Genomic DNA, 8,234 nt, shown 5'->3' with positions numbered 1-8,234 from the left:
TTCGTCCACTTCTCTCTTGTTAGAGAAGCATTTCTTCATGTCTTTTGACTTTCCTGTTGACTTGTAGTTGATCGGTTCTCCGTTTCCAAGAACAACTGAGCATCAAACGATTTTGTCGAATTAAGGAACTTGAAATTGTAACAATGTATCTATTTTCCTTCGCTCAACCAACGCGGGCTTCTTTGATTGTTTTGAGTTCCTTACTTTTGTTTTAATATTTTGTTTAATTACTTCTGGTACAATATTCTAGCTTACCTTTGGTACAATATTTTTGTTCCTTATTTTTGGTATACTATTTTTAGTTCATTTTGGTACAATAGCTTTAATTTCTGCACGTTTTATACAGTTTATTGATTTTAGTATTTTAGATGCAGTATTCAGTTTCATTGCTTTTGGTCCAGTAGTTTTGGAGTCCAATTTTGGTATAATATTTTGCTTCATAACTTTTGGTAAATTTTTTGTTCCATTACTTTCTTAATGTTCTTACATTTGGTACAGTATTCGTAATGTCCTTACTTTTGGTACAATATTTTTAGTTTCAATACTTTTGGTACAACATTCTTCGTTTTATAGCTTTTGTTACAGTATTTCTAGTTTCAGTACTTTGGTACAATATCAGTTTCATAACTTTTAGAACAATATTTTTAGTCATACATTTCAATACAAAATTTTTTAGTCTCAACTTTTAGTGCAGTATGTTTAGTTTCATATATTTCAATACAAAATCTTTAGTCATAACTTTTGGTACAATATTTTATGTCGTACACTTTAATGAAAAATTTTTAGTCTCATAACGTTTAGTACAATATTTTCGGTTTCTTTTGTTTTGGTACAACGTATTATATCCTCCATTGGACCGCCGATTCCATGTGCATCCTCAAGTAAGTGACTGAAACGCTGATTTCTACTCTTACTTGCTCCAAATCTATATTTCTTTTTTCTGAAGATCTTCTTCGTATGTGGTATTTGAAGGCACTTTCGACACTGACCAGCATAATGTTTACCTCCTTCACAGCACTCCTAATGTGGTTCTCTGTTGACAGACTCGAACCTGTGTCTACACACACCCAAGTCCTCACTCGCCATATACCTATGATTTTTCCTCTCCCTTTGGTTGAGTTTAAGTGTTCACTAACCGGTGTATCTCGCCAATAATGGAACCTTTCTTGCTCACTTTTGTTAAGTTGTAGCATTTATTCCTGACCACATCCCAACCTTCCCATAGGTTTAATTGATCATCCGCTATGATATTCAGGTGTGGTTCGATTGTGTGTAATTAACTATTTGCAGTATCATACAACTCTGTAAACTTTCGTATACAATCGGCTTCGAAAATGTCATCACATTGAATCCAGTATTCAAAAGTTTATTCTCATTAGAAAACGGACCCGAGCCTATTCCATTCATCTACTAATCCGACAACATAAAACTTCTTTACGTCATCTCTAACAATTTTTTTTTCTGAATATCTTTCGACTTTTGTTGTTCTACCTTCGCATTTTTCGAAGAACTGCTCTCTGTCAACGTCATCCAAACGGTCAGGAAACTTGAAAGGTGTGATGAAGGCATCCGTTACTCCTGTCTTCATCGGTGGACAATAGAGCCCTTTTAATCTTGTCATTATAACTTAGCTCTCTACATTCTGGTACTTTGTTGTCTTCCTTTGATCCTTCTCTCTTGGTTCGTTGTGCTTCTTGAAAAGCGGTGTGTGTGTGTGTGTGTGTGTGTGTGTGTGTGTGTGTACTTTTGGCCTGTACTGTCTTAAACTGGTTGAATGCCATTTACTTGCAGCTGATCTTAGTTATTAACACTAGACTGTTGGACGCTATGTTACTTGTAAATGGACACGCCCTGGCCGGGGTCAGCGTATTTGGTGACGTGTGAGGCTGAGGATCGTGCATGTGTTTGAGTGCTCGTGACGTCAACCTAAAGTGTATTTGATGGTGACCTTTGCGGAAGTTTACTTATAAGTGATCGTGATCCCAGTGAGGCAAATGCTCATATGGAAACGAAGGCCATATAGGCATAGTACATAGCTGTACCCAGCAAACTTTCAGTAGGATCAAGACGTCAAAAATTCTTTGGCAACCGATTGAATAAAAGGGAAAATAAATATGGCTATTGATAACCCACTTATCACCGTGTATGTAACCTTGCAGATGGGAATCGTTTATATATGCTGTAAGGTTATATTCAAATTCTTTATGGTCATCTCTGTGATTATATTAATTATGCGAAATGATCCTCTGTTTAACAGGTGTCTAGGGCTTATATCACGCCCCATCAGCTCTAAGATGTCAACAACACGATCCATCCGTTGCGAAGGCTGCAGACGCACGTTCGCTTATTCCGTTCAAACAAAAAAGAAATTGACTCGTTATCCCTTAATGCTGCATTCTGCATTACGCTAGAAGTCCGTGTCCCCTTACATTTGGTGTATGTGTGCAAGTAAACTGTTTACCCCCAGCAACTTATTCTCTAAATAACTTGGTTACAACTCCACCTTGGGTACAGACTTGGAGTGTCGTTTGTCGTCCGAAAAACCCGTTTTGCCTTTTACGAGATGGTCACACTATCAATCAGTCTGGTTCCCCCCCTTATGTATTTTCTTTTGTTATAAACAAGTATTCTATGCAGAACAAAGCCTTCCCCAACCCAGCCAACAGTCTAGTTGTGTGGCTACTAAACGGTTGTGTGGTGAGATTCTCCACCTTCATCCCCCATCCCACTGATGTGGTCACTTGTCGTTTATGTGGTGCGATTGTCCCACCTTCCATCCCACTTGTTTGGCCCCCACACACCTCTGAGGTGGTTTTTTCCATGCATATTTCCTGGTAAATATAATTAGGAGGGCACGACGTACTTCTGGTGGCTACATTCTTGCGGGAGAGGATCAGAATTCAGCTCTTAAGACAATAGTATGACTTAGACCAATCAGGGCTTGAGAATAGCAGACCTGGCAGCCAGTCATCGAAGAGCAGACCCGTTCTTTGGCACGGACCAACAGCCGTCCTAGGAAGATACAAGACTAGCGGTATACCACGAACAATGCCGTCGAGTTCTCAAGGATGTTAGAGAGAAAAAAAATTAAACCACCAAGGCGGAGTTTTGAGTTCTTGGAAGCTCTGCAGTGCAAATGTCCGTACTTAACAGGCCATGTAGGGGAGTGCATTTAAAGCATTACACATCACGTGACTGTATTTGTGTTTAGATGAAACACGGTTTCACCATCTCCAGAGCCACGTGTATGATACGAGAGGGTTGTTAAACCACAACATTCCATCCGTTTTACCCATCAAGAAACGCTCCACAACTCCTTTATCTAAGTTGTTCTCCCAGTCACGCCTTCACTTGGTTTCGTATTCAACTCTTCTTGTCCGATTGTGGCATCATTTCCCCCACCTCCTGATCCCGGGCTTCGCCGAGCCGTCTTGGTGCATCCTTCTCCTGGCGCTCCGTCTAGCCAGACCGTTACAGCAGCTGAGGTTTCGAAACGCGAGCGAAGATGATGTATTTCACTCTCTTCTTGACGGTTCCACGGAGGTCCCATAATACCCAGTGACTGAGAATATCTTCGTCTTTTCGCGTGGATTGTTTCTCAGAATTAGAAGAAAAAAATTAATAATATAATGTTGGATGAAAAACTTGTAGAACTTTATTGGGGGAAAAAATTGTTGCCCATCTGTCGTGTCGTCGCTGCTATGTTATCAGCTAGTGTTATTGTGGGGTGGTGGAATTTATCAACGAATATTTTCGCACGTCACAGATAAAACAGGTTTTTGTTACTGTCTTAAAAGTTAAACCGACCTTCAAGATGTCATTATAACTCTATACCATTAGTGTCTGTCTTAGGAGTCATTATATATATATATATACATATATATATATATATATATATATATATATATATATATATATATATATATATATATATATATATATATTGCAGAAGTTGTTAATGTACTCCGCCTGCAGATGGTAGCACTACGAACAAAAAGTCACCCTCGTCGAGGTTGTATTATCTGTCGTCAACAAACGGTAGTGGAGTACAGTGCCATGGAGGACATTGCCTACCCCACAGGTGATGCTTCTGTGTCCACCAGAATCATTGCTGAGGTAACTGTTGCAGGATTGGAAGCATTTATCGCCTTCTTCCTCGAAAACGACCTCTTCTTCCAATCCATGGTTCAAACGTTCCTGTTCTGCAGCCATTCAGGTATGGGAACTGGCATGATCGGGCTTGGAAACACTCTCCTTTCGATTTCCATTGAGCATTGATCACTACCTTTAATCACTGTGAGTACGTTACCCGTGAGGCAAAGCGTTCCTTTATTCAAAGGAAGTGCGATAACCTCTCCTTGTCAACCGTTGATAGGTCTTTCTGATTTTTGGTTAAGGGCATCACTAGCAACTTCTGTCGCTTTACCTTTCCCTCAATCTTCCGTCCTGGCGATACAAGAGCTGTCTCTTCAGTAGACAGTGCAACTCCCTTTGGTTCCCGTTTCTCCTCTAACTCCACCTTGGTTGACTAATATTCCTTCACCTCTTGATTCTCCTCTTGTTAATCCTATGCCCCTTCCTGTAATCCTTTTTCGAGTCCGAAAAGCGCTTCTCTCTCTAGACACAAGCAAGGCTTATGGTCAGTTCTGATGGTATCCATTCCCGTGTACTGAAAGAATGTGCCTCTGAACTTGCACCTGTGCTTGCTCGTCTATTCCGTTTCTGTTTAAAAATCAGAGCTTTTCCTTTTGCTTGGAAGCATGCGTTGGTGCATCCCATCCCTAAGGACGGTGACCGTTCTTACCCATCGAACTATCGTCCTGTTCCTTTGACATATTACATTTCCAAAGTCTTGAATCCCTCATCAACTTCCATATCCTTAGACATCTTGAATTTCACAGTCTTCAGTAAGGCGAGATTCACTGATGATATTCTTTTCTATGTTACTGTCTGGTCATCATCCCTGAAAGATTTCGGGAATCCTTTGTGGTCGCCCTTGACATATTCAAAGCTTTTGACAGAGTATGGAATCGGGGTCTCATCTCTAAGCTCCCCTCTTTTGGCTTCTCTCCCTTACTTTGCTCCCTCATATCTAGCTTCCTATCTAGCCGATCTATCTTCGTGGTTGTTGATAGATTAGCCTCCACCCCTTCTTCCATAAATAGCGGCGTATCTCAAGGTTCTGTCCTGTCCCTTACACTTTTTCTCCTTTTTATCAACGATTTCCTCTCCTCCACAAATAACCAAGTGCACTCGTACGCTGACGATTCAACATTGCGAAATTTCTTTTCGTCTACACAGTTGGTCAGTCTATACAAAGGATTGATTCGTCCTTGTATGGAGTACTGCTCTCACATCTGAGGTGGTTCTAGCTCTACTTCCTTAGTTGAGTGAAAAGCGGTCCGACTCATAAACACTCCCAGACTAACTTCAAAACTTGACCCGCTTGTCCTACGCCGCAGTGTTGGTTCACTTTCCCTCCTCTATAATTATTACTTCGCCTTTTTGTTGCCGAGAGGTGGTTGCTTGTGTACTTCCACCACTAGCTAGACCATACAATACTCGGCAAGCTTTTGCGTCACATGATTACTGACTGTGTGGGTGATGGCTACTTAAGGGTGGGTCGTTTTGATACCTATATATTTTTCCGTATAGTTCCAAGCTTTGGAACTCTATATCCTCATGTCTTTCCCAGTACTGTGAATTGGCACATCTTAAAAGACAGATTTTTTCACTTCCTCCAAAAATTCGTAAATACTTTTAATTGTCTCTTCTTTTTCCCCTTTCATAATCCTCTCTATATTTCAATTAAGGTCAGGCCTTGATTGTTGACTTTTGTCCGTGACTGGAGCCTCCAATATATATATATATATATATATATATATATATATATATATATATATATATATATATATATATATATATATATATATGCAGGAGGGTGAAAGGAGGGCAAGGAATAGAGTGAATTGGAGCGATGTGGTATACCGGGGTTGACGTGCTGTCAGTGGATTGAATCAAGGCATGTGAAGCGTCTGGGGTAAACCATGGAAAGCTGTGTAGGTATGTATATTTGCGTGTGTGGACGTATGTATATACATGTGTATGGGGGGGGGGTGGGCCATTTCTTTCGTCTGTTTCCTTGCGCTACCTCGCAAACGCGGGAGACAGCGACAAAGTATAATAAAAATATAAAATATATATATATATATAAAGTGTGTGGAAGAAGAAAGTTAAGAGTAAATGTGAATAAGAGCAAGGTTATTAGGTACAGTAGGGTTGAGGGTCAAGTCAATTGGGAGGTGAGTTTGAATGGAGAAAAACTGGAGGAAGTGAAGTGTTTTAGATATCTGGGAGTGGATCTGGCAGCGGATGGAACCATGGAAGCGGAAGTGGATCATAGGGTGGGGGAGGGGGCGAAAATTCTGGGGGCCTTGAAGAATGTGTGGAAGTCAAGAACATTATCTCGGAAAGCAAAAATGGGTATGTTTGAAGGAATAGTGGTTCCAACAATGTTGTATGGTTGCGAGGCGTGGGCTATGGATAGAGTTGTGCGCAGGAGGATGGATGTGCTGGAAATGAGATGTTTGAGGACAATGTGTGGTGTGAGGTGGTTTGATCGAGTGAGTAACGTAAGGGTAAGAGAGATGTGTGGAAATAAAAAGAGCGTGGTTGAGAGAGCAGAAGAGGGTGTTTTGAAGTGGTTTGGGCACATGGAGAGAATGAGTGAGGAAAGATTGACCAAGAGGATATATGTGTCGGAGGTGGAGGGAACAAGGAGAAGAGGGAGACCAAATTGGAGGTGGAAAGATGGAGTGAAAAAGATTTTGTGTGATCGGGGCCTGAACATGCAGGAGGGTGAAAGGAGGGCAAGGAATAGAGTGAATTGGAGCGATGTGGTATACCGGGGTTGACGTGCTGTCAGTGGATTGAATCAAGGCATGTGAAGCGTCTGGGGTAAACCATGGAAAGCTGTGTAGGTATGTATATTTGCGTGTGTGGATGTATGTATATACATGTGTATGGGGGGGGTTGGGCCATTTCTTTCGTCTGTTTCCTTGCGCTACCTCGCAAACGCGGGAGACAGCGACAAAGTATAAAAAAAAAAAAAAAAAAAAAAAATATATATATATATATATATATATATATATATATATATATATATATATATATATATATATATATATATACGCGAACAAAGTGCATAATAACGCGCACCTTCACAGAACATACACAAACCTCCAACAGCCAGGATCGAAACTGGGACCCCTGTACAACAGGCGGGAGAGCAACCTACGATCGCCCAATCATAGCCTAGCTGTAACGCTACCGCCTGTTGCACAGGAGTCCCAGGTTCGATCCTGGCTGTTGGAGGTTTGTATAATATATATATATATATCTTATCATTATACTTTGTCGTTGTCTCCCGCGTTAGCGAGGTATCGCACGGAAACAGACGAAAGAATGGCCCAACCCACCCACATACACATGTATATACATAAACGCCTACACACGCACATATACTTACCTACACATTTCAACGTATACATACATATACATTCACAGACAAATACATGTATACACATGTACATATTCATACTTGCTGGCCTCAGCCATTCTCGTCGCCACCCCGCCACACTCGAATCTCGACAGCCCAGTAAATAGGTTTCTGGGGTTACCAGAGTGTAATGATAACAAGAGCCACCCGAAACATCGTTTCTTATGGCGTCATCGTCTATGCAGCCATGGATCTCGGATATTGCCTAGTCTTTCACGCATAACCATTATATTTTTTCATATACCGTAATATAACACTTCGATAAAGAATTTACAGTAAAGATTGTAAGTAAATCAACTTATCATAGAACTGCATTAAGATTATATCAACAGTTACCGTGACACTGAAGAAGATAATTGTCAGCTGTGGCAGATGGCAGCAACGTCCGGTTATGAGCGGTGCCCCGTTCAAATCCGGGAAAGCGTCAGCATGTGTTCGTTATTGAGTGAATTGCAGACGGTGGCTGTGGCTTGTAGCAGGTGAGGTCACGTATAAACCAGTTGTGTTATCAGCTTGTGTGTGTGTGTGTGTGAGTCTGGTTGGCATTTCGAGTTGGATGATGGTACTCATAAGAAAAAAGAATCCCATTGAAATAAAGCATCCTCTATTATGAGAATGTCTTTATATATATATATATATATATATATATATATATATATATATATATATATATATA

At 40.6% G+C, this 8,234-nt stretch overlaps 2 protein-coding genes across 4 annotated transcripts in view; one reads left to right on the top strand and one right to left on the bottom strand.

Annotated features, from left to right (window-relative positions):
- Positions 1–8,234, top strand: part of Amacr (Alpha-methylacyl-CoA racemase) — a 196,050-nt gene that overhangs the window by 106,333 nt on the left and 81,483 nt on the right. The window contains exon 1 of one of the 2 annotated variants that reach the window (XM_071664543.1): positions 4,058–4,216. The exons of the other annotated variant lie outside the window; for it this stretch is intronic. The gene's annotated coding sequence lies outside the window, so the exon portion shown is untranslated. Of the gene's footprint in view, positions 1–4,057; positions 4,217–8,234 lie in introns of those variants that run through there. 2 annotated transcript variants of the gene reach the window in all.
- LOC139750170 (major facilitator superfamily domain-containing protein 12-like) overlaps positions 1–8,234 on the bottom strand; it is a 124,909-nt gene that overhangs the window by 104,862 nt on the left and 11,813 nt on the right. The window lies entirely within an intron of this gene.

Source organism: Panulirus ornatus, chromosome 9, assembly GCF_036320965.1.
Source record: "Panulirus ornatus isolate Po-2019 chromosome 9, ASM3632096v1, whole genome shotgun sequence".
Taxonomy (NCBI): domain Eukaryota; kingdom Metazoa; phylum Arthropoda; class Malacostraca; order Decapoda; family Palinuridae; genus Panulirus; species Panulirus ornatus.
This window is presented reverse-complemented; position numbering and strand designations above follow the sequence as displayed.